Genomic DNA, 27,512 nt, shown 5'->3' with positions numbered 1-27,512 from the left:
CCCAATCCCACTACCCCAGCCTTAACCCCTGTCTCTGGGTTTATAGTGAAGAATAATGGCTGTGGTAGGTTGCAACTGCTCAGCGGAGGCATGTAGAGCCCTATCAGAGGAGTAATCTAAGAGCCTCAGTGGCCTGTGATGAATGGTTCTGAGCTCTGTGTCTCACAGATCAATAAGCCACTAGCACAGCCTCCTCCCCCCTCACCTTCCCCTCTCATAATCTCCACTATGTTTGAGAACTTTCCCTCCATCCATGGCTCAAATGGCCATTGATCTTTTACCCTTGGCTTGTTTTAAATAAAAGCGGTATTTCTTCTCCACCCAAGCATGCACGGGCTCTGACAGCAGTGATTGCTACGGTCGCGAGCGATGCACAGACGCTACTTTAGACTGATCGAGGAGCGTAATCTGAGAGGAGAGGAGGGGAGAGAAACCACTACCCCCATTCCACCGTGGACAGAGAGAGTGCTACCGAGGTTAACATCACAAGTTGACGTAAGGCCTCGTCTCATGTCGATACACACACTACACAACAAACACAACAAACCCCCCACACAATACAAACACATACACACACACAATAGAAACACACACCCCCCCACACACACACACAATACACACACACACAATACAAACATATACACCCCCTCCCCCACACACAAACTACACACATACACACAATACAAACACATACACCCCCCCCCCCCACACACACACAATACAAACATCTGTGCTGTCAGGGCTCATTGAATGTAACCTGTCTCAGAGCTCTTCAAATGGTCCCGCCCTTTGAATTCTGCAATTCAAATTGATGTTTTCCCCTTTTTACCTTTTGTATTTTGTTTTGCATACAATTATGCATCCTAACTCTCCCCAGACCACCAAAGCAACACAGTACATTGTGTTTGCTGTACCCCGGGTGGGCTGTATAGTCTGTGGTGTGTTTCTGGTTTTGATCTGCTCTACAACACACACCTCAGCTCTGCGGGGGATGGAGGGATTTAGGATAAAAAAGAACAGAGTAGAAATCTCACTTCTCACGCACCAGTCAGTCCTCCTCTTCCCCTCCCCGTCTCTAGTGAGGTGGGGGGGTAAAGGGTGGGTCAGAGAGAGCTGCCTCTTTGTATGTTAATTGTGTGGCTGGCGGCCACCACACCTGTTGCTGTCAGTAAGGCAGCCAGGCAGCGGCAGTGGGAGGGAGGGAGAGAGAGAGATAGAGAGTCTATGCCCCCTGATAACCCCTGCTGGGAGTCTAACCCCACTGGGGATGGGAGACAGGGAGAGGCTGGTGTGTGTGTGTGTGTGTGTGTGTGTGTGTGTGTGTGTGTGTGTGTGTGTGTGTTTATTCGTGTCTGAGGGGTGTGTGTGTGGGTCTGGTGTGGCCCATGTGTGTTGACAGTGAGCTCTCCCTTCTGCCCACCCTGCACTGAGCCTGGGTGCTTAATGAAGCTGGGGTCAGTGGCATGTGTGCGGCTAATTGGCCGTGTTTGCCCAAGGCTCTGGCTGCCTGTGATTGAAGCGTCCAGCGAGGGCCCAGTTTGCTGCTGCACCCCTTACTCTGTTCCGCTCCAGAGGACAGCACCTCTCCTCTGTCTGCCTGCCTCTCTCTAGTGGGCTCAGCTCAGAGACTTAGAAGCCCACCCTATTTTCTCTCTCTCATTACCTCTCTTACTCTCTCGTTACCTCTTACTTTCACTAAATGTCTCACTAGCTCCAGTATGCCTTATTAGTGAACTAACTCTGTCTATATATCTCTCTCACACACGTCCCTTTATGTTCACTCTTTCACCCGTCATTTCTCTCCTTCCTCTCATTCCTTAGACTTTTTCACTTTCTTGCTCAAATCACCCATCACATTCTCTCTTCCCCCTCACTTGCTACGGTGCGATTTGGGCAATTTCAATGGTCCTGCTGGACAGTGTCCAGGACAAACCAACTGAAGGAGGGAGGGAGGGATGGAGAGAGGGGAATACATAGAAGACAGGGGGTGCCATAATTAGCTGAGCCTCCTCTCACTCCTCGTTAAGGCAGTAATGGCTCCCATTGTTTGTCTGTTAACCAGCGACATAGAGCTGAGGATACAGCCTCAGGGGATGGTAGAGCGAAATGGGCCACCACATACGGTCTTAGACTGTTGTACCTGGGATGCAGTGGTTGGATACACAACCTCACCGTCGCTAGCTTAGCCCAAACCGCACACCAATGAGCGGCCATTCTCTCATAGGAACTGTGAGAAGGGTATTGTGATAAAAGACAACATTGTTGTCTGGCAAGGAATAACGGTCTAATTAGGCTGACAACTCTTGGCCAGCAGTCGGAAAAGTAGTATCAGTTCTGTCTAAACTTTAATCTTGTCAAACCAATAAAACGTTCTCTAATGAATGATTTACTGTTTTATAGCCAATCAAATTGTATTTGTCACAATCACCGAATACAACAGGTGTAGACCTTGCCGTGAAATGCTTACTTACAAGCCCTTAACCAACAATGCAGTAAAATAAATAGAGTTGAGAAAATGTACAGCCAATAGAATGTTATATATATATATATATATATATATATGGGGGATACAATCTTCCCAGCTCTGCAGATTTTGCTGTGAAGCGGCAGAGTAATTAGATCATTTATTTTGGTACTGTCCATATGTAGCTTGTTTTGGTCACATGTCCAGGAATGGCTGAAGAATTGCAACATTTACCTGGAACTAACGCTGCAGACAGCAATACATGGGGATCTGAAAAGTCATAGTCAATCGATCAATGATATAATAATACTTTTAGCAAAAATGGATGGTAGGGGTGGTAGGGTTAGCGGAAAATAATAAGGAAAATATGTAAAAAAAAAAAAAAAAACGTATGTATAGTATACTCATTCCATGGTTTTTCTTTGTACTACTTTCTACATTGTAGAATAATAGTGAAGACATCAAAACTATGAAAGAACATATACAGACATAGCAAATAACATTTATGTGTCACAATAAATGGTTTATTTGTCATACATGCATGTATGTACACAACCAGTCAAAAGTTTTACAACACCAAATCATTCAAGGGTTTTTCTTCATTTTACTATTTTTACTAAAAATAAAGAAACTATTTAATGAGTAGGTTTTTCCAAACCTTTGACTGGTACTAATATACACACACACAGTTGAAGTCGGCTGTTTACACACACACACACAGTTGAAGTCGGATGTTTACATACACCTTAGTCAAATACATTTAAACTCAGTTTCACAATTCCTAACATTTCATCCGAGTTAGGATCACCACTTTATTTTAAGAATGTGAAATGTCAGAATAATAGTAGAGAATGATTTATTTCAGATTTTATTTCTTTCATCACATTCCCAGTGGGTCAGAAGTTTACATTCACTCAATTAGTATTTGGTAGCATTGCCTTTAAATTGTTTAACTTGGGCCAAACGTTTCGGGTAGCATTCCACAAGCTTCCCACAATAAGTTGGGTGAATTTTGGCCCATTCCTCCTGACAGAGCTGGTGTAACTGAGTCAGGTTTGTAGGCCTCCTTGCTCGCACATACTTTTTCAGTTCTGCCCACACATTTTCTATAGGATTGAGGTCAGGGCTTTGTGATGGCCACTCCAATACCTTAACTTTGTTGTCCTTAAGCCATTTTGTTGCAACTTTGGAAGTATGCTTGGGGTCATTGTCCATTAGGAAGATCCATTTGCAACCAAGCTTTAACTTCCTGACTGATGTCTTGAGATGTTACTTCAATATATACACATAATTTTCCGACCTCATGATGCCATCTATTTTGTATTGTGCACCAGTCCCCGTGCTTCACGGTTGGGATGGTGTTCTTCGGCTTGCAAGCTTCCCCCTTTTTCCTCCAAACATAATGATAGTCATTATGGCCAAACAGTTCTATTTTTGTTTCATCAGACCAGAGGACATTTCTCCAAAAAGTACGATCTTTGTCACCATGTGCGGTTGCAAACCATAGTCTGGCTTTTCTATGGTGGTTTTGGAGCAGTGGCTTCTTCCTTGCTGAGGGGCCTTTCAGGTTATGTCGATATAAGACTAGTTTTACATTGGATATAGATACTTTTGTACCTGTTTCCTCCAGCATCTTCACAATGTCCTTTGCTGCTGTTCTGGGATTGATTTGCGCTTTTCGCACCTAAGTACGTTCATCTCTAGGAGACAGAATGCGTCTCCTTCCTGAGCGGTATGACGGCTGCGTGGTCCCATGGTGGTTTTACTTGCGTACTATTGTTTGTACAGATGAACGTGGTACTTTCAGGCGTTTGAAAATTGCTCCCAAGGATGAGCCAGACTTGTGGAGGTCTACAATTTTTTTCTGAGGTCTTGGCTGATTTCTTTTGATTTTCCCATGATGCCAAGCAAAGAGGCATTGAGTTTGAAGGTAGGCCTTGAAATACATCCACAGGTACACCTCCAATTGACTCAAATGATGTCAATTAGCCCAACAGAAGCTTCTAAAGCCATGACATTTTTTGGAATTTCCCAAGCTGTTTAAAAGCACAGTCAACTTAGTGTATGTAACCTTCTGACCCACTGGAATTGTGATGCAGTGAGTTATAAGTGAAATAATCTGTGTAAGCAATTGTTGGAAAGATTACTTGTGTCATGCACAGAGTAGATGTCCTAACCGACTTGCTAAAACCATAGTTTGCTAACGAGAAATTTGTGGAGTGGTTGAAAAACAAGTTTTAATGACTCCAACCTAAGTGTATGTAAACTTACGACTTCAACTGTGTGTGTGTGTGTGTGTGTGTGTGTGTGTGTGTATATATCTCATACACACATACACACACACACACACACACACACACACACACACAAAATACAAATATATGGGGGATTGAAAATGATGTAGTTACATTGAAGGGAGCTACAATCTGCAACATTAAAGCTGATCTACCCCCTAAAAAAATTCTCAATACAATAACAAACGAGGCTTTATATAGGGGTTACCGGTAGTCAATGTGCGGGGGTACAGGCTAGTTAAGGTAATTTGTACTTGTAGGTAGGGGTAAAGTGACTATTCGTAGATACAGTGCCTTGCGAAAGTATTCGGCCCCCTTGAACTTTTCGACCTTTTGCCACATTTCAGGCTTCAAACATAAAGATATAAAACTGTAATTTTTTGTGAAGAATCAACAACAAGGGGGACACAATTATGAAGTGGAACGACATTTATTGGATATTTCAAACTTTTTTAACAAATAAAAAACTGAAAAATTGGCCGTGCAAAATTATTCAGCCCCTTTACTTTCAGTGCAGCAAACTCTCTCCAGAAGTTCAGTGAGGATCTCTGAATGATCCAATGTTGACCTAAATGACTAATGATGATAAATAGAATCCACCTGTGTGTAATCAAGTCTCCATATAAATGCACCTGCTCTGTGACAGTCTCAGAGGTCCGTTTAAAGCGCAGAGAGCATCATGAAGAACAAGGAACACACCAGGCAGGTCCGAGATACTGTTGTGGAGAAGTTTAAAGCCGGATTTGGATACAAAAAGATTTCCCAAGCTTTAAACATCCCAAGGAGCACTGTGCAAGCGATAATATTGAAATGGAAGGAGTATCAGACCACTGCAAATCTACGAAGACCCGGCCGTCCCTCTAAACTTTCAGCTCATACAAGGAGAAGACTGATCAGAGATGCAGCCAAGAGGCCCATGATCACTCTGGATGAACTGCAGAGATCTACAGCTGAGGTGGGAGACTCTGTCCATAGGACAACAATCAGTTGTATACTGCACAAATATGGCCTTAATGGAAGAGTGGCAAGAAGAAAGCCATTTCTTAAAGATATCCATAAAAAGTGTCGTTTAAAGTTTGCCACTAGCCACCTGGGAGACACACCAAACATGTGGAAGAAGGTGCTCTGGTCAGATGAAACCAAAATCGAACTTTTTGGCAACAATGCAAAACGTTATATTTGGCGTAAAAGCAACACAGCTCATCACCCTGAACACACCATCCCCACTGTCAAACATGGTGGTGGCAGCATCATGGTTTGGGCCTGCTTTTCTTCAGCAGGGGCAGGGAAGATGGTTAAAATTGATGGGAAGATGGATGGAGCCAAATACAGGACCATTCTGGAAGAAAACCTGATGGAGTCTGCAAAAGACCTGAGACTGGGACGGAGATTTGTCTTCCAACAAGACAATGATCCAAAACATAAAGCAAAATCTACAATGGAATGGTTCACAAATAAACATATCCAGGTGTTAGAAGGGCCAAGTCAAAGTCCAGACCTGAATCCAATCGAGAATCTGTGGAAAGAACTTCAGTCTCTCGATGTGCAAAACTGATAGAGACATACCCCAAGCGACTTACAGCTGTAATCGCAGCAAAAGGTGGCACTACAAAGTATTAACTTAAGGGGGCTGAGGATCAGTGTGGCAAATGTGTTGTTGCCTACCCTTACCACCTGTGTGCGGCCCCTCAGGAAGTCTATGTTCCAGTTGCAGAGGGAGGTTTTTAGTCCCCAGGGTCCATAGCTTAGTGATGAGCTTTGTGGGCACTATGGTGTTGAACTGCTGAGCTGGAGTCAATGAACATTATTCACAAATAGGAGTTCCTTTTGTCCAGGTGGGAAAGGGCAGTGTGGAGTGCTATTGAGTCATCTGTGGATCTGTTGGGGTGGTATAAAAATTAGAGTGGGTCAAGGTTTTCCGGCATGTTTGTGTTGTGAGCCATGACCAGCCTTTCAAAGCACTTCATGGCTACAGACTTGAGTGCTATGGGGCAGTAGTCATTTAGGCAGTTTACCTTCGCTTTCTTGGGCACAGGGACTATGGTCTGCTTGAATATGTTGGTATTACAAACTCGGTCAGGGAGAGGTTGAAAATGTCAGTGAATCGAGATGTGAAGGATAACGGACATTAGTTTTGTTTTGTGCAAAACACAAGCATCTTGGCTCTTCTCATATACCCCGACAGTGAATAATAACTACAACTCCCATAATTCATGTTAGTGAAAGACAAATATTATCATGACCGTCAGGCAGCTGTGTTTGGGTTGGAGCCCACAACCCGTCGCCACCTCTGTAAACTTTCTGGGGTTCACTGTGAAATCTACTAAACCATAAAACCACTAACACTGAGTCTCAGTCTGACTCCCTTAGCCGGGAGTCAGGAGCGACTGGGTTCCATCTGTGCTAGGCTTAGAAATCAGACAGCAGCTCTTCCTCAGTGTACTCCTCTATAATCTACTGTGTATTTAGGTGAGAACTCCTGTGCTCTACTTTCTCTCACTTTTCCCAGCCCCGATGCCTGCTGATAACTCCAGACACAATATGGTTCAGCTGAAATGTCAGATACCCCAGTTTTTTTGTGCAGCCTGCGATGTAATATGGGGGTGTCCCACTCATTGTGGAGTCTTATATCTCCCTCTCTAATTTTAAGCATCAGCTGTCAGAGCAGCTTACCGATCACTGTACCTGTACACAGACAATCTGTAAATACCCCACCGACTACCTCATCCCCCATATTATTACTTACCCTCTTGCTCTTTTGCACCCCAGTATCTCTACTTGTACATCATCTGCACATCTACCACTCCAGTATTAATGCTAAATTGTAATTATTTTCACCTCTAGGGCCTATTTATTACATTTGCACACATTGTACATAGATTTTTCTATTTTTCTTTTGTGTTATTGACTGTACGTTTGTTTATTTGTAACTATGTGTTGTTGTTTTTGTCGCACTGCTTTGCTTTATCTTGGCCAGGTCGCAGTTGTAAATGAGAACTTGTTCTCAACTGGCCTACCTGGTTAAACAAAGGTGAAATAAAAAAAAAATAAGAAAAGTGTGCTTTGGGTTAGCTAAGTAAAAAAATTCATAACACAAAGAATTCATATGCTTTTCTTTCATCTGCTTCTTTTCTGTTGCTCTCTGTTGTTCAGAGTTCCTGCCGCTTGCTCCCATATGATCATGTAAATTGCATGCTAATGGCACGGTCTGGGGTATCCACATGGGTTATGAGGTGTCAATCATCTTCCCTTTGGGCCTTGGCTGAGCCCCAGTGCAAAGGGGATGAATGAATTAAAGTGCACGGGAGCGAACTAAATATTACATTTTCTCGTCTTGTTGTAGGGCCTGGTGAATCTGAGGGGTGGTACCCCCTTGAGAGAGAACTTAACCTTATCCCATATAAATATATACACACTACTGTTCAAAAGTTTGGAGTCACTTAGAAATATCCTTGTTTTTGAAAGAAGGCAAATGTTTTGTCTATTTAAAAGAACATCAAATTGATCAGAAATACAGCGTAGACATTGTTAATGTTGTAAATTACTATTGTAGCTGGAAACGGCATATTTTTTATGGAATATCTAGATAAGCATACACAGACCCATTATCAGCAACCATCACTCCTGTGTTCCAATGGCACATTGTTAGCTAATCCAAGTTTATCATTTTAAAGGCTAATTGATCACTAGGAAACCCTTTGGCAAATATGTTACCACAGCTGAAAAATGTTGTGCTGATTTTAAAGAAACAATAAAACTGTCCTTCTTTAGACTAGTTGAGTGTCTGGAGCATCAGCATTTGTGGGTTCGATTACAGGCTCAAAATGGCCAGAAACAAGGACATTCTTCTTAAACTCGTCAGTCTATTCTTGTTCTGAGAAATGAAGGCTATTCCATGCGAGAAACTGAAGCTCTCGTACAACGCTGTGTACTACTCCCTTCACAGAACAGTGCAAACTGGCTCTAACCAGAATAGAAAGAGGAGTGGGAGGCCCCGGTGCACAACTGAGCAAGAGGACAACTACATTAGAATGTCTAGTTTGAGAAATCACAAGTCGCCTCACAAGTCCTCAACTGGCAGCTTCATTAAATTGTATCCACAAAACACCAGTCTCAACATCAACAGTGAAGAGGTGATTCTGGGATGCTGGCCTTCTAGGCAACTCTGGAAAAAATATGGAAAAAGCCATATCTCAGACTGGCCAATAAAAATAAAAGATTAAGATCATCCCATCCCAGCATCCCGGAGTCCCCTCTTCACTGTTGACGTATATGGAATCATGTATTAACCAAAAAAGTGTTAAACAAATCAAAATATATTTTATATTTCAAATTCTTCAAAGTAGCCACTCTTTTCCTTGATGACAGCTTTGCACACTCTTGGCATTCACTCAACCAGCTTCATGAGGTAGTCACCTGGAATGCATTTCAATTAACAGGTGTGCCTTGTTAAAAGTTAGTTTGTGGAATTTCTTTCCTTCTTAATGCGTTTGAGCCAATCAGTTGTTTTGTGACAAGGTAGGGGTGGTATACAGAAGATAGCCCTATATTATGTCCTTATTATGGCAAGAACAGCTCAAATAAGCAAACAGAAACAACAGTCCATCATTACTTTAAGACATGAAGGTCAGTCAATCCAGAAAATATCAAGAACTTTGAAAGAGTCTTCAAGTGCAGTCGCAAAAACCATCAAGCGCTATGATGAAACTGGCTCTCATGAGGGCCGCCACAGGAAAGGAAGACCCAGAGTTACCTCTGCTGCAGAGGATAAGTTTGTTAGAGTTACCAACCTCAGAAATGTCAGCCCAAATAAATTGCACCCCAAATACCAGCATGGCTACCACAGCATTCTGCAGCGATACGCCATCCCATCCAGTTTGCGCTTAGTGGGACTATCATTTTTTTCGACAGGACAATGACCCAACACATCTCCAGGCTGTGTAAGGCCTATTTGACCAAGAAGGAGAGTGATGGAGTGCTGCATCAGATGACCTGGCCTCCACAATCTCCCGACCTTAACCCAATTGCAATGGTTTGGGATGAGTTGGACCGCAAAGTGAAGGAAAAGCAGCCATTAAGTGCTCAGCATAAGTGGGAAGTCCTTCAAGACTGTTAGAAAAGCATTCCAGGTGAAGCTGGTTGAGAGAATGCGAAGAGTGTGCAAAGCTGTCCTGAAGGCAAAGAGTGGCTACTTGAAGAAACACTTTTCTTTAACACTTTTCTGGTTGCTACATGATTCTGTGTTTTTTCATAGTTTTGATCTTCACTACTATTTTACAATGTAGAAAATAGTAAAAATAAATAAAAACCCTTTAATGAGTTGGTGTTCTAAAACTTTTGACCTGTATATGTGTAAAAATATATATATATTTGTATCAATTAGCTTGACAGCATGTGTTTTACACGTTTTCAGTGACTTGTAACTTTGAGTCATAGGTTGTCACACTAATTTCCGCATGAAAATAACTAATTTGGTCCAACACTCAAAATGTGTTAATTTGGAGAATACAGGCCTAGTAGACTTCTTTCAAGTTTCACATACTATAAAAAGCTCTTTAAAAATATAAATAACCTTATTAAAAAATGCTGGCACTTTATATTCTAAAGGGATATTACATGTAAAAAAAAAAATTCCCTTAAACAAACACAGTAGGCTTTTAGGCAATACACTTTCTCTGACACATTTGAAGTTTGTTCAGGTTAATCAGGAGAAAAAAACCCACTTGAAACATCAAAAGTCCTCTTTATGATATTCAGAATATAAGTAGGCATCCTCAAAGACGAGTGTGAATAATTACTTTGTCACACAGAATCACAGTAATCATCCCAATTTAAATGACGGGATCTATTGAAAATACGGATGAAATTGCAGCGATGGTCTGCAAATAACATGCATCCTTGGGGCTATCGAGACGTTTCGTGTAATCTTTCTTAACCAAACACGGCTGTCTTGCTGAATTTATTGTCCAATTTGAAGGGAAACGCAATTCTGTTGGAAAAACACTGTTTGTTTAATTGAAGGCATTGTAGATTTTGATCATTATAGCCAATATACTTTAGCTGATTATATTGTCCTCCGAGGCAATATTATATGTATTATTCAATTCCCAGCATCATTTTTTAAAATCATGATTAAAGGAAGGTATTTCATATCACACGGAGGCATAACATGCTTGGAATGTGTAAAATCTGCAAAAATATTGCTGTTCTTTCCCTCAAGGTCTAGCTGAATGATGATTACCTCAACCCAAGCATATACAGATGATACCCACAGCTCAGGTCTTCATCAAAGGGCCTACTTTTAGATTTTGCTCATGCAACACTGTGGAAGCCAAGTCCTTGGGGTTCTAAAATAATAATAAAAAAAAAACGTTTTACCCATCCTACTCACATCCTTCCCCTCCTCAACCTCAACATGGTACACCAGCCCTCCAGTATCCCATCACCCCCTGTGAGTATCCAAGCTGTCGAAGCTGACTGGGCTCTGTCTCTCTTGCCCGTGCACGGTTGGAACAGATCCGGCTTCCGGGCCACAAACACTCCTCCACTCGAGCCCCTGCAAACAAGGCCTGCCCCTCGCAACTGTCATGTAAATGCTAAGCGCTTTGGAGAGCCACAGTGGTGGATCTCTTGTACATCATTTATCCTGTCTGCAAGAGCACAGTCTTCCTACAACATGATCTAATGCCTAGTGAGCATTTAATGGGCAGGGGGTGGGGGTGCTGTGTTTCAGTGACTATGGAGTTAGTGAACTATCATCCAGATCTGGCAAAAACTGTATGGAGCTGAACTGGGCTCCTGTTTAAAGACCTCCACTGAGCGGCACAATCTGAGTATGCATAAACAAAACATTTTTGCTCCATGAGAACAATGTGTATTTTGCCCTAGAATGTGGTTTATGAAATTCTGGAGGAAGTTGTCTGTTAGAGAGGAATCGTACAAATAGGCACCTACATTTATACTGAGTGTACAACACATTAAGAACACCAGCTCTTTCCATGTCATTTACATTTGAGTCATTTAGCAGATGCTCTTATCCAGAGCAACTTACAGTTAGTGCATTCATCCTAATACAGCTAGGTGGGACAACCACATATCACTTTTCCTGAATAAAGTAGCTATCAGCAAAGTGAGAGCTAGAAAGGAGAAGGGGGGGGGGGGGGATTGAGGGAGGAGAGGGATTATTTGAAATACTCTGAAGAGGTAGGGTTTCAGGTGCTTTCAGAAGATGGGCAGGGACTCTGCTGTCCTAGCTTCAGGTAACATCACAGAGAAGAGCTTGGACTGGGCTGAGAGGGAGATGCCCTCCCATATGGGTGGAAGGGCCAAGAGACCAGAGGAGACAGAATGGAGTGCTCAGGTTGGGGTGTAATGTTTGAGCATAGCCAAGAGACTAATGTACTAACACTAATTGCTAATTACCTAGCAGAGGTGAAGAGCATACCTACCTGTACTAATTGCTGATTGCCTAGGAGAGGAGAAACCACTCCCCCTGCAATACAGCCACTGATTACCAAAACAAGTCACAAATTATTCTGCCCCTTTATCCTGATTTATGTGTCAACGATCATCTGCAAGTTATGAGCAGTCAACAGTTCACCCACCAAGTAGGCTACTGGGAAAACAGGCCACACTTAAAGTAGATGGTCCTAGCTATCCTGATATCACTTCTGGAGATATCAGTAGTCCTCTAGCTATAGAATGAAAACAGACTGACCAGGTGAATCCAGGTGAAAGCTATGATCCCTTGTTGATGTCACTTGTTAAATCCTCTTCAATCAGTGTAGATGAAGGGGAGGAGACTGGCTAAAGAACCATTTTGAAGCCTTGAGACAATTGAGACATGGATTGTGTATGTGTGCCATTCAGAGGGTGAATGGGCAAGCCAAAGGATGTAGTAAATGCATTTGAACATGGTATGGTAGTTGGTTCCAGGCACATCAGTTTTTGATTGTGTCAAGAACTGCAATGCTGCTGGGTTTTTCATGCTCAACAGTTTCCCTTGTGTATTACGTATGGCCACCACTCAAAGGATATCCAGCCAACTTGACACAACTGTGGGAGGCGTTGGAGTCAACATGGGCCATCATCCCTGTGGAACACTTTTGACACCTTGAGACCGTTTTGAGGGCAAAAGAGTGCAACTCAATATTAGGAAGGTGTTCTTAATGTTTTGAACACTGTGTATATTCCTTGAATATTTTACAGAGCTAGGATAGTCTCTGTAATGGGACAGTTTCTACATGCATCCAATCCGGAACTTAAATCTCCCTGCTACCGTATGAGTCCAGGGTGATAAAGTGCCTTCGGAAAGTATTCAGACCCCTTGACCTTTTCTACATTTTGTTACATTATAGCCTTATTACATTTATATAAGTATTCAGACCCTTTACTCAGTACTTTGTTGACGCACCTTTGGCAGTGATTACAGCCTCGAGTCTTCTTAGGTATGACGCTACAAGCTTGGCAAACCTTTATTTGGGGAGTTTGTCCCATTCCTCGCTGCAGATCCTCTCAAGCTCTGTCAGTTTGGATGGGTAGCGTTGCTGCACAGCTATTTTCAGGTCTCTCCAGGGATGTTCGATCGGGTTCAAGTCCGGGCTCTGGGTGGGCCACTCAAGGACATTCAGAGACCTGTCTTAAAGCCACTTTTGCTTTGTCTTGGCTGTGTGCTTAGGGTGGTTGTCCTGTTGGAAGGATGAACCTTTGCCCCAGTCTGAGGTCCTGAGCGCTCTGGAGCAGGTTTTCATCAAGGATCTCTCTGTACTTTGCTCCGTTCATATTTCTGTTGATCCTGACTAGTGTCCTAGTCCCTTGCCGCTGAAAAACATCACTACAGCATGATGCTGCCACCAGCACGCTTCACTGTAGGGATGGTGCAAGGTTTCTTCCAGACCTCATGTTTGGCATTCAGGCCAAACAGTTCAATCTTGGTTTCATCAGACCATAGAATCTTGTTTCTCATGGTCTGAGAGTCTTTAGGTGCCGTTTGGCAAACTCCAAGCGGGCTGTCATGTGCCTTTTACTGAGGAGTGGCTTCCATCTGGCCACTCTACCATGAAGGCCTGATTGGTGGAGTCCTGCAGAGATGGTTGTCCTTCTGGAATGTTCTCCCATTTCCACAGAGGAACTCTAGAGCTCTGTCAGAGTGACCATCGGGTTCTTGGTCGCCTCCCTGACAGAGGCCCTTCTCCCACGATTGCTCAGTTTGGCCAGGCAGCCAACTCTGAAGAGTCTTGTTGGTTCCAAACTTCTTCCATTTTAAGAATGATGGAGGCCACTGTGTTCTTGGGGAGCTTCAATGCTGCAGAAATGTTTTGGTTCCATATCCTTACACAATCCTGTGTCGAGGCAATCCTGTCTTGGAGCTCTACAATTCCTTCGACCTCATGGCTTGGATTTTGCTCTGACATGCACTGTCAGCTGTAGGACATTAAATAGACAGGTGTGTGCATTTACAAATCATGTCCCAATCAATTGAATTTACCACGGGTGGACTCCAATCAAGTTGTAGAAACTTCATAGGATGATCAATGGTAACAGATAAATGGAAAGAGGAGGCATCTGATCATATTTTGAGTGTTATAGCAAAGGGTCTGATTTCTTATGTAAATAAGGAACTTCTAAAAACCTGTTTTCACTTTATCTTTATGTGATATTGTGTGTAGATCCCTGAGAAAAAAAACATTGAATCAGTTTTAGAATAAGGCTGTAACTTAACAAAATGTGGAAAAAGTCATTGGGTCTGAATACATTCCGAAGGCACTGTGTCTGGGGTGAGATACGTCCAAGACACACACCCGATGCGTGTGCACCCGCTGACATATTTGTAGAATATTCTAACTCCGGAAAGGGTATGCGTCAACATGCTGACATATCTAAGACATTATACTTAGGCATGAACGAATCCACATATTTTCTGAAATTGATCATATTTGTAGTCATTACCAAATAATTTATATCTGTATTTTTTTATAGAAATCATAATTTCAATAGATATCCTTACATGATATGTAATATTGATCCCAGTATGTCTAAACAAAAATGGGCTAAATCCAACTCAAGATCAATGTCCAGTTGCCAAATTATTTGACCTGACATTTCTGAGCATACAGCACCATATTCAGTAGTAGGCTAGAAGGCATGGAAAGGCAAACATCATCATATTTAATCCAAGTTGCTTTTTCGAAAGCACATTGTTATTTTTGTATAAAAAATGCAGCACAGCAAATCCAGAGCTCCAATTACAACACATGTTTTCTGTAAAGATGCAATAGTAGGCCAAACTTTTCAAAAAATATATATTTTATTTATTTAACAAGAAAATAAAAGTTGCACACCCTCAATACCCCTGCCAGCCCTGTTTGTTATGGATGATGGATGTGATGGCAGCAGATTTGGTTGTCAGCTGTGGTCCCTCGCAGTCCAGACCCAACGTGGTAGTTTGGGTCTGTGATCCATTCCAAACTGTCAATGCATAAAATATTAATCAACATTTTTCGATATTGCAAGAAAATATTGTCAGTTCATATAACCATACCACAAGGTCCCTGCTTCATTCATGACGTGAAAACTAACTGGAACAAGCTAGCTAGCCAAGTAGCTAGTTAAGTTAGTTAGCTAGCTATCTTATATTAACTAGTAATACAAAATACTCCTAAATCTTTTAAAACATTAGCTGTCATTAGCTGTCATTAGCTAGATTATCTACCATTCCAGTGTTTTACTTGCTATATTGTATTTACTTTGCCACCATGGACTTTTTTTTGCCTTTACCTCCCTTATCTCACCTCATTTGCTCACATCGTACATAGACTTATTTTTCTACTGTATTATTGACTGTATGTTTGTTTTACTCCATGTGTAACTCTGTGTTGTTGTATGTGTCGAACTGCTTTGCTTTATCTTGGCCAGGTCGCAATTGTAAATGAGAACTTGTTCTCAACTTGCCTACCTGGTTAAATAAAGGTGAAATAAATAAATCAAATAAAAGATAGTCCAACTGGGAGCTGGCCGAATTAGCTACCGTTCTTGATTCTAGTTACTAAGATAAATAAAACATCTCAAATGAGCTACTCACTTTAGCATTGACTTCTTTGAGGTATTTTCTGAACATCTTCTCACTTCTTGGTTTCTTCAGTTGTCCGTTCGACCACACACTGTTTGCCAGCTAATTTGTAGCACCCAAATTCAAAAATGCCAGTTGGAATTCTTGTTGCTAGGCTACCAGTTACAATGCTTTTAGGTTGTGTGTGCCTTTATGCAGAGGGAATACAAAAATGATAACTAAGCTGTGTTCGAATACCCATACTGTATACTATATACTTAATACGTATATACTATATACTATTAGTTCATTTCAGTATACTGTAAATAAACGGTATCCTTTCAGTTGGGCGTACTAGCGCTTCACCTTTCTACTGAAAGTTGTAATGCTAAGTTGTTATTCTATTAACCTCTTGCTAGCTTGATAGCATAACAAATTACTAGCTAGACATCTTACGATTTTGGGTGTGTTCGTAAATTCAATTTTGAGTGCCAGAGTGCGCTCAGAGTGCGCTCTGGGCATTCGTAAATCCAGAGCATTGTCAGATTGTCTATTCCTAAATTCCGCTCTGAGCGTTTCAGAGCGCACACTGGACGCTCTGGCTGAGGCTAGCTTGCTAGCTACTTCCAGATACAAATGAGGCAACACCTCACTTTGACCATTTTACTCGCCCTAGCAGAGCTGGTTAGGTTGTTTTCATGTTATTCAGAGCGCTAGGAACTGTATGTGCTGCTGGCAACAATTGAATTACGCTTTTTTTTGCAAATGTTTACTGACACTGTATCCGATCTCTTCGGACTTTGGCTGCATATTTTCTGCCATTTTCTTCAAATCTGAAAACATTGTGAAGCCATGTCCATTTTCTAAAGAATTGCATTATGGGCCCTAAAAGCACGGAAATAGTGTCCATTGCTTGTATACTTCTTATTTTGGCGAATTTCCGGGAACATCCGGGAACTTTTGGTATACTAACTATATCCATACTATAACCAATAAGCATACTACATACTCAATTTCCGTCACAAATAGTATGGTTAGTGCGGTTAGTATTAGTATTCAAACACAGCTCTAGTGTCTTAAAGAATGATATGGAGTTAATATTTGTCAAATTATTGAGCATGTCTGCAAAACTCAAATTAGCATCAGAAGTTGTCCTTATTTAGCATATCAAAAAGCATATCAAGATCCTCATATGGACCTCAGTCAAAAGCATATGCATTGTATGTGCTGAGAAAATACAGTGCATTCGGAAAGTATTACACAATACCCCATAATGACAACGCCAAAACAGGTTTTTGCCAAAAGGCACCTAAAGGACTCTCATACCATGAAAAACAGGATTCCAACAGGACAACTACTCTAAGCACACAGCCAAGACAAAGCAGGAGTGGCTTTAGGACAGGTCTCTGAATGTCCTTGAGTGGCCCAGCCAGTGCCTGGACTTCAACCTGATCGAACATCTCTGGAGAGACCTGAAAATAGCTGTGTAGCTGCGCTCCCCATCCAACCTGACAGAGCTTGAGAGGATATGCAGAGAGGAATGGGAGAAACTCCCCAAATACAGGTGTGCCAAGCTTGTAGCGTCATACCCAAAAAGAGGCTGTAATCGCTGCCAAAGGTGCTTCAACAAAGTACTGAGTAAACGGTCTGAATACTTATGTAAATGTTGTTCTTCTCAGACCATTTTGAAATTACATTAAAACAAAATTGGTATATGATCACACAGGTGATAGGTCATTTGTTGCATTACTTGTGAGGCACAGCTGAGTGAGCGTAATCATTTAAAAATAAAAACATATTTTTTTTATTGAACTGATGGCTTGCATCTGCTGGTCAGTCTGAGGTGAGGGAGGGAGCAGCGGTGAGGCTGGCTCTCACCCGACTCTCCGCTCACAGTCTACCAGCTAATAGCGAAACTTAAGTCATACAGCATTATTTCTTCCTTTTGCACCAATTCATGTTGTTACTCTTATGACCAGAGAAAGTTAAATATTCCTAGATATTGAAATAGACAAGCCGCTAATAATAACAATGCAAGCTTATTGGAACATTCTGCTATACTTTTTGGTTGCGGTGCTAGTTGTAGCGTGAGTGGAAGTCGTTTTTTTACAGAAATGTTTGGTGATCGACTAGGATGGTGAACACTGATGTAGGCCTACTAACAGTATTTGTCATCGTATAGAGCACTGGTCGATCTCCAAGGAATTCCATAGACTGTAAAAAGAAGCCTCGAACACACAGATTTCAAAACTTTTAAAACCATGACTAGAGAGACTCAACGAATACAGCAAAGAGCTGCTGTTTTTATGTTTAAGTTATTCAGCACTGTCTACACCTTATTCAACACTTTTTATAATAAAATGCATGCTACTCCACTCATGCTACAACCAGCACTGCAGCTGTATGGCAACGCAGTGACATATTTTGGTAACACTTTAATTGTATAGTCCATCTGTAGATGCTATACATCAAGTGTGGAGTGGATTGAGAGTGGATTGTCGGGCGGCCAGAACATAATAAATCATTTATTGTAGATGTCAAATTGACCGCAAGAAGCCCGAACAGATAATAACATTTGATAATAATATTGGTACATTTAAAATCACTTGAATCTGATATCCTGGTGTTTTTACAGTCTTTTATGTCCAACAATAAACTAACATTTATTTTAAAAATGTTCTCAGAAAACTTGAGGGGCAAAATTAAACCGTTTGTGTCACAAAATACTTTGTGCTGTTGGAAGGAGGACCAAGGCGCAGCGGAAGTGTGGATACTCATATTTTAATTTTCAAAAAAAGGAGTAGAGCATCCACTGAAAAAACAATAAACACCACAGTGACAGTTTTACAGGCATACAAAACGCAGTGTAAAAACAACCACCCACAAACCCCAGTGACAAACAACTCCTACATATATGACTTCCAATCAGGAACAACGATTCCCAGCTGTTCCTGATTAGGAGTCACAAGACACACACAAGACTGCCACGTCCTGACCCCCAAACTACTACCACAGCTCCATCTGCTGGTCAGGACGTGACAGTACCCCCCCTCAAGGTGCAGACCCCGGAATGCACCTAACCACAAAAAAAACCCACCAACAAACAAAATCCCCAACAAACCCCATAAACACTAACCCTAAACAATAAGGGAGGGAAGGGAGGGTGGCTGCCGTCACCGACGGCACTGTGCTACACCCTCCCTCCCCAACCCACCTATCCTGGAGGTGGCTCAGGTGCAGGCCGTTCCTGGCTGTCGGGGCGGTCTGGCAGCTCGGGACAGTCTGGGCAGTCTGGCAGCTCGGGACAGTCTGGGCAGTCTGGCAGCTCGGGACAGTCTGGGCAGTCTGGCAGCTCGGGACAGTCTGGGCAGTCTGGCAGCTCGGGACAGTCTGGGCAGTCTGGCAGCTCGGGACAGTCTGGGCAGTCTGGCAGCTCGGGACAGTCTGGGCAGTCTGCAGCTCGGGACAGTCTGGGCAGTCTGGCAGCTCGGGACAGTCTGGGCAGTCTGGCAGCTCGGACAGTCTGGGCAGTCTGGCAGCTCGGGACAGTCTGGGCAGTCTGGCAGCTCGGGACAGTCTGGGCAGTCTGGCAGCTCGGGACAGTCCTGGGCAGTCTGGCAGCTCGGGACAGTCTGGGCAGTCTGGCAGCTCGGGACAGTCTGGGCAGTCTGGCAGCTCGGGACAGTCTGGGCAGTCTGGCAGCTCGGGACAGTCTGGGCAGTCTGGCAGCTCGGGACAGTCTGGGCAGTCCTGGCAGCTCGGGACAGTCTGGGCAGTCTGGCAGCTCGGGACAGTCTGGGCAGTCTGGCAGCTCGGGACAGTCTGGGCAGTCTGGCAGCTCGGGACAGTTGGGCAGTCTGGCAGCTCGGGACAGTCTGGGCAGTCTGGCAGCTCGGGACAGTCTGGGCAGTCTGGCAGCTCGGGACAGTCTGGGCAGTCTGGCAGCTCGGGACAGTCTGGGCAGTCTGGCAGCTCGGGACAGTCTGGGCAGTCTGGCAGCTCGGGACAGTCTGGGCAGTCTGGCAGCTCGGGACAGTCTGGGCAGTCTGGCAGCTCGGGACAGTCTGGGCAGTCTGGCAGCTCGGGACAGTCTGGGCAGTCTGGCAGCTCGGGACAGTCTGGGCAGTCTGGCAGCTCGGGACAGTCTGGCAGCTCGGGACAGTCTGGCAGCTCGGGACAGTCTGGGCAGTCTGGCAGCTCGGGGCAGTCTGGCATCTCGGGACAGTCTGGCAGCTCGGGACAGTCTGGGCAGTCTGGCCAGCTCGGGGCAGTCTGGCAGCTCGGGACAGTCTGGGCAGTCTGGCAGCTCGGGACAGTCTGGGCAGTCTGGCAGCTCGGGACAGTCTGGGCAGTCTGGCAGCTCGGGACAGGTCTGGGCAGTCTGGCAGCTCGGGACAGTCTGGGCAGTCTGGCAGCTCGGGACAGTCTGGGCAGTCTGGCAGCTCGGGACAGTCTGGGCAGTCCTGGCAGCTCGGGACAGTCTGGGCAGTCTGGCAGCTCGGGACAGTCTGGGCAGTCTGGCAGCTCGGGACAGTCTGGGCAGTCTGGCAGCTCGGGACAGTCTGGGCAGTCTGGCAGCTCGGGACAGTCTGGGCAGTCTGGCAGCTCGGGACAGTCTGGGCAGTCTGGCAGCTCGGGACAGTCTGGGCAGTCTGGCAGCTCGGGACAGTCTGGGCAGTCTGGCAGCTCGGGACGGTTCAGGGCAGCAGTCTGGCCGCTCCGGCGGTTCAGGGCAGCAGTCTGGCCGCTCCGGCGGTTCAGGGCAGCAGTCTGGCCGCTCCGGCGGTTCAGGGCAGCAGTCTGGCCGCTCCGGCGGTTCAGGGCAGCAGTCTGGCCGCTCCGGCGGTTCAGGGCAGCAGTCTGGCCGCTCCGGCGGTTCAGGGCAGCAGTCTGGCCGCTCCGGCGGTTCAGGGCAGCAGTCTGGCCGCTCCGGCGGTTCAGGGCAGCAGTCTGGCCGCTCCGGCGGTTCAGGGCAGCAGTCTGGCCGCTCCGGCGGTTCAGGGCAGCAGTCTGGCCGCTCCGGCGGTTCAGGGCAGCAGTCTGGCCGCTCCGGCGGTTCAGCGCAGTCTGGCCGCTCCGGCGGTTCAGGGCAGTCTGGCCGCTCCGGCGGTTCAGGGCAGTCTGGCCGCTCCGGCGGTTCAGGGCAGTCGTCAGAGCTGCCCTGAACCGACGACTGTTGACTGGCGGGCAGCTCTGACGACTGTTGACTGGCGGTTCAGCGCAGTCTGGCCACTCCGGCGGTTCAGCGCAGTCTGGCCACTCCGGCGGTTCAGCGCAGTCTGGCCACTCCGGCGGTTCAGCGCAGTCTGGCCACTCCGGCGGTTCAGCGCAGTCTGGCCACTCCGACGACTGTTGACTGGCGGGCAGCTCCGACGACTGTTGACTGGCGGGCAGCTCCGACGACTGTTGACTGGCGGGCAGCTCCGACGACTGTTGACTGGCGGGCAGCTCCGACGACTGTTGACTGGCGGGCAGCTCCGACGACTGTTGACTGGCGGGCAGCTCCGGAGATGGTTGACTGGCGGGCAGCTCTGACGACTGTTGACTGGCGGGCAGCTCTGACGACTGTTGACTGGCGGGCAGCTCTGACGACTGTTGACTGGCGGGCAGCTCCTGCCCCGTCACACAGCCCTTGTGCCACCCCCTAAAAAATTATTGGGGGTGCCTCTCGGTCTCCCAGTCCTCGCCAGCCTTCTTCCGCTGCTTGGTCCTGTGTAGGTGGGTGGTTCTGTCACAAAATACTTTGTGCTGTTGGAAGGAGGACCAAGGCGCAGCGGAAGTGTGGATACTCATATTTTAATTTTCAAAAAAAGGAGTAGAGCATCCACTGAAAAAACAATAAACACCACAGTGACAGTTTAACAGGCATACAAAACGCAGTGTAACAACAACCACCCACAAACCCCAGTGACAAACAACTCCTACATATATGACTCCCAATCAGGAACAACGATTCCCAGCTGTTCCTGATTAGGAGTCACAAGACACACACAAGACTGCCACGTCCTGACCCCGAAACTACTACCACAGCTCCATCTGCTGGTCAGGACGTGACAGTTTGGCTCGCGGGCCGCCAGTTTGGGAAAGACTATCATTAACATTTAAACTAAATATCTACTACTAACCCTAGCCCTAACCTTAACCCTTATCTTAACCCCAGCCCTAACTCCTAACTTTAATCTGCAACTTTAGCAAGTATTTGTTTATCAACAGAGTTTGTTGATGGTATCACAATCTGTAGATTATCTACAGATGGACTATCCAGACGATCCAAATAAAGTGTGTCATATTTCTTCAGGGTAACAAAGTGATGTATGATCGTGGGCCTGTGCTTCCAGAGAAGACACTCACTCGCTGACACGCTGCCGACTGAGCTAATCGGCCATCTGCACCCTGGGGCTGAGAAATGTGGACGTCAGAGTTTATGGGAACATAAGCTAAACAGCCAGCCAGGCCTAGTTACTTTAAGAGGAGCGACGGGCGTGAGGCGAGTGATACTCCAGATGAGACTCCCAACATTTTCATGTCAAATCCAGAGACATACAAATCGCAGAGTGATATGCCAAGTTTCTGCAGGATACACTGGAGCACGAATGGTAGACTTTCCTCCCTCTTCTCTCCCTAGCACTAGCAGTCACTGACTGGGTGCCGCTTGGCAGCAGTGGGTGATAGGAAACATCTGCAGTAACTGAGTGAGTGTTCACTCGCCAGATAAAGAGAAAGGGAGGGATTGTTTTCAGAGGCATTTTGGTATTGGCAGTAGAAGAGTTGTTTACTGTAGAACAGATCTCAACCAGTCATGTATGTTTAGATTTGAACATACTGCTGGTACTGTAGTTTTTCCTCAGTGTGACAAAATTGATGAATTGTCTAAAACGTTCTTTTTTTTGTCTTTCAGCACTTCTTTACTGTGGCCACCCCGGAGAGGCCTGAATAAACAGGAGAGCAGACGACGAAGGGATATGATTGTGCACTTCCTGCTTGGCAACTACAGGAAGTAATTGAGCTCTACAGGAAGTAAGGACAAACCCCTAAAGATATTGCTGTTATTTTTCCATTGTTTTCATACGACTATGATACGACTGCAAAGGCCAAGCTGTCAGCACATTGAGTAGTAAACAGGTACTGAATATTGAATTGATAGCCATGAGGGATTTACAGCTAGCTAGCTGTTGGTACACTGAGTATCTCACAGACTGGCACTGCCTGAATCCAGTGAATTCACAAGCCAGTGTGATTCAGCAGGCCCTGTAGACTCATTCAACACAGCTGCCACCGATATCAGTGCTTGGAGTCAGAAAAGTCTATTTTTATTTGGATGTGTGGCGCTAACAGACTAGCTATATAAATAATGAAATGGAGCCAGTAATTGGCGGTTCTAGGTAATTAGGACCAAGCTGTCTGCTAGCTTAGTCGTTGCCTTAGTCTGATGGCGCTGCAGAGAGGACAGTAATCACTATTATGTACGGGGGTTGTTGACGCAACAATAATCCCATCCTTAGCCGGGATATCAGGGTTTATGTTTATCTGCCCCATTTCGAGAGGCCTTCACATATATTTTAAAGGCTTTATATCTGTCCGTTTACGCCGGATACATGCGTCAATGCCCGGCCCGCTGCATCGGCGGTAGGCCAACTAGAAGTCAAGGTAGACGCTCAGCTCGGTTTAGAATTTCCTACTTGGCGACTCTATATTTTATTAGTCAAACAGTTTGACTTTTCCCCTGCTAGCGGTGACACCTCACCATAAACAGCATTATCAACCACCTCAGCGGGTTTTCTAATACCCCTGCAATCCTGTCATTTCATTCATGGATTCCTCCAGGGTTATTTTGGGACCATAGTGTATCTGCCTGCCTGTCTCTGCTCCTCTGTGTGAGAGATTGGATTCCCTCTTCTCAACACCCCCCAATTGTCAGATCCACATAGATAGATGTGATGTCCAGACCTGAAGTATAGGGGACTGCTTTCCAATGAGTTTATTCACTTTCTTTACCTCTCTATAGTACATTATTGCTACCCTCGCTTTATATCCCAGTTCTCTCAGATACAGTGAATGTTATGCAATACAGTCTGTTCCTACAGTCCTAAATGGTTTTGTAAACGTGGACCGTTGAAGGTAAGATGGGTGGAGGGAGAACAAAAACTATAATCTGTGTTTCGGTGTGCAGTGTACGTAAATTGCATTGGCTTTGAATTAAACATGTGGCACCTCTGCACTCAAGCGTGATGGACATCCAACCATATTGCAGGCAGAGAAAAGGACTTTCTAAGTAGGCTATTTATGGGAAGATATTGTATTCATTTGATTATAATAAAAAATCCATTAGGCCCTGAGTGAATGGCACGGGGGAACAGGCGACAGCTCAAGGTAATAATAGTCTGTGTCTGCTGCTCTCAACGAGGCTAGAGGGCCAGAGCTCTACTGATATTACTTTCCTTTGTACAGGAGCACATACAGTGATATGGACAGGCGCGTAATAAAGAAATACAGTGGGATCCGAATTTATTGACACCCTTGTAAAGATGAGCAATAATGACTGCATAAAATAAATAATTCAAATTTTGACCTATATTGAATGCTCCATAAAATTGGGAAATGATGTTATTTTATACTAATACAATTGCTCAGATTGTATTAGATTTTGATAAAAATGTAATTGTTTTTTCTCAAAAAAGATGGGGATCAAAATGATTGATGTTGCTTAAGATTCTTATAAATAAAGTAGTCCAAAGTTTAGTATTTGGTCACATATTCCTAGCACGCAACATCAAGCAAAATAATCTGAAACACAAACATTTACTGCAAATGCATCCAACAAATTTCTAGAGTCACAAGGTTAAGGTAGTCATTGCGTGCTTGGATATATTTAAGAATATTTAGGGATGTCAGTAATTTTGACCCTATCCTTTTTGAGAAAAAATTATATTACTTGTTAAACAAATCGGTTGCTCTGAGCAATTATATTAGTATAAAGTAATATAATTTCCCTTTTTTTTGTCAGCGTACAATATCGCTCAGTATTTTAACTATTGATTTTTATACAGCCATTATTGCCATTTTTTTTAAGGGTGTCAATGATTTCGAACCCCACTATATAAATTCACTACATAAATACATTTTTATTGAGCCATGGAGACAGAGTTATGTTTGAGGTTGTAAAGAGAGCTGGAACATGGCGTAAAATAATATTACGGGCCAGTAGATAGGGCAGAGCTAAGCGCTTCTCGCCGCTCTGCAACGGTAACCATGTCTCCGTGGCGGTGTTTAATGGGGCCGGGTTGTATTGCTTCTGATCTCCACTCCTGTTGCTTACAGATTGAGTCATGTACATCACCAGAACTTTATCTCCTGGGGAACTAATGCTGATGGACCATCGTCTTCATCTTCTTCATTGTGCTCATCAGGAGAGGAGAAGGGCAAACCAAGCTTCCTCAGGAATGTCCTGTGGGGGCACTCCCACCCCTTCAACCTCCACCCTCACAGTCATGCTTAAAAATAAGAGCTTTCTTTGTGTGCAGGGGTGTAGTTTTTTATGCTCTCCTGGGCAGTCAAGGCCCTGGTTGCAAGAGATTAATATGAAACTGCCAGAGGTATTCCAAGGTATTCTGAATGGAACCAGATGCGTGTCCGCTCTGGTTCCTCTCGTGTCCGCTCTGGTTCCTCTCGTGTCCGCTCTGGTTCCTCTCATGTCCTCTGGTGTCCGCTCTGGTTCCTCTCGTGTCCGCTCTGGTTCCTCCCGTGTCCGCTCTGGTTCCTCTCGTGTCCGCTCTGGTTCCTCCCGTGTCCGCTCTGGTTCCTCTCGTGTCCGCTCTGGTTCCTCTCGTGTCCTCTCATGTCCGCTCTGGTTCCTCTCATGTCCGCTCTGGTTCCTCTCGTGTCCGCTGATTCCTCTCACGTCCTCTCTGGTTCCTCTCGCGTCCTCTCTGGTTCCTCTCGTGTCCTCTCTGGTTCCTCTCGTGTCCTCTCTGGTTCCTCACGTGTTCTCTCGTTCCTCTAGTGTCCTCTCATGTCCTCTCATATCCTCTCTGGTTCCTCTCGTGTCCTCTCTGGTTCCTCTCGTGTCCTCTCTGGTTCCTCACGTGTTCTCTCGTTCCTCTAGTGTCCTCTCATGTCCTCTCATATCCTCTCTGGTTCCTCTCGTGTCCTCTCTGGTTCTTCTCCTCTCAGGTTCCTCTCCTCCCTGGTTCCTCTCCTCTCTGGTTCCTCTCATGTCCTCTCTGGTTCCTCTCGTGTCCTCTCTGGTTCCTCTCTTGACCTCTCTGGTTCCTCTCTGGTTCCTCTCCTTTTCTCTTTGTCTCACTCGTGGGCCTTCTCTCGCTCCTTTTGCAACCTCACGTACTGCACTTTTGAATCTGCACGGTTCTTCAAATTGTATTTGTCACATGTGCCAAATACAACAGGTGTAGACCTTACTGTGACATGCTTACTTACAAGCCCTTAACTAACAATGTAGTTTTAAGAAAATAGAGTTAAGAAAATATTTACTAAATTAAGGTAGAATAAAAAAACACAATAAAATAACACTAATGAGGCTATATACAGGGTGTACTGAGTCAATGTGTGGGGGTACAGGTTAGTCAAGGTCATTTGTATATGTAGGTAGGGGTAAAGTGACTATGCATAGATAATAAACAGGGAGTAGCAGCAATGTAAAAATAAAGGGGGGGGGGGGGGGGTCAATGTAAATAGTCCAGGTGGCCTCCTGACCGGTTATGTCCCTGCCTTGTTAAAAGTTCATTCCTTTCCATCTGATTGCGTTTGAGCCAATCAGTTGTGTTGTGACAAGGTAGTGGTGGTATACAGAAGATAGCCCTATATTATGTCAATATTATGGCAAGAACAGCTCAAATAAGCAAACAGAAAAACAGTCCATCATTACTTTAAGACATGGTCAGTCAATCCGGAAAATGTAAAGAACTTTGAACGTTTCTTCAAGTGCAGCCATAAAAACCATCAAGCGCTATGATGAGACCCAGAGTTACCTCTACTGCAGAGGATAAGTAAATGTTTTTATTTTAAATGTAACCTTTATTTAACTAGGCAAGTCAGTTAAGAACCAATTGTTATTTACAATGACCGCCTACACCGGTCAAACCCAGATGACGCTGGGACAATTGTGCTCCCCCCTATGGGACTCCCAATCACGGCTGGTTGTGATACAGCCTCGATTCGAACCAGGCTGTCTGTAGTGACACCTCTAGCACTGAGATGCAGTGCCTTAGACTGCTGCGGCACTTGGTAGCCCTCATTAGAGTTACCAGCCTCAGAAATTGCAGCCCAAATAAATGCTTCACGAACAGATCTCAACATCAACTGTTCAGAGGAGACTGCATGAATCAGGCCTTCATGGTCGAATTGTTGCAAAGAAACCCCTACTATTGGACACCAATAAGAAGAAGCGACTTGCTTGGGCCAAGGAACACAGGTGATTGACTTTAGACTGGTGGAAATATGTCCTTTGGTGTGAGGAGTCTAAATTTGAGATTTCCAACCGCCATGTCTTTTTAGAGAAGGTGAACAGATGATCTCCACATGTGTGGTTCCCACTGTGAAGAATGGAGGAGGAGGTGGGATTGTGTGGGGGTGCTTTGCTAGTGACACTGTCGGTCATTTATTTAGAATTCAAGGCACACTTAACCAGCATGGCTACCACAGCAATCTGCAGCGATAAGCAATCCCATCTGGTTTGCGCTTAGTGGGACTA

The 27,512-nt window shown here is 44.7% G+C and overlaps 1 protein-coding gene across 1 annotated transcript in view; it reads left to right on the top strand.

Moving 5' to 3' along the window:
• Window positions 1–27,512, top strand: part of LOC115192652 (plexin-B2) — a 192,887-nt gene that overhangs the window by 60,712 nt on the left and 104,663 nt on the right. Inside the window, exon 2 of the mRNA XM_029751406.1 lies at window positions 22,704–22,822. The gene's annotated coding sequence lies outside the window, so the exon portion shown is untranslated. The remainder of the gene's footprint in view (window positions 1–22,703; window positions 22,823–27,512) is intronic.

Source organism: Salmo trutta, chromosome 4, assembly GCF_901001165.1.
Source record: "Salmo trutta chromosome 4, fSalTru1.1, whole genome shotgun sequence".
NCBI classification, from domain to species: Eukaryota; Metazoa; Chordata; class Actinopteri; order Salmoniformes; family Salmonidae; genus Salmo; species Salmo trutta.
Note: the sequence above shows the minus strand (reverse complement) of the source record. Positions and strands in the feature narration are given on the sequence as shown.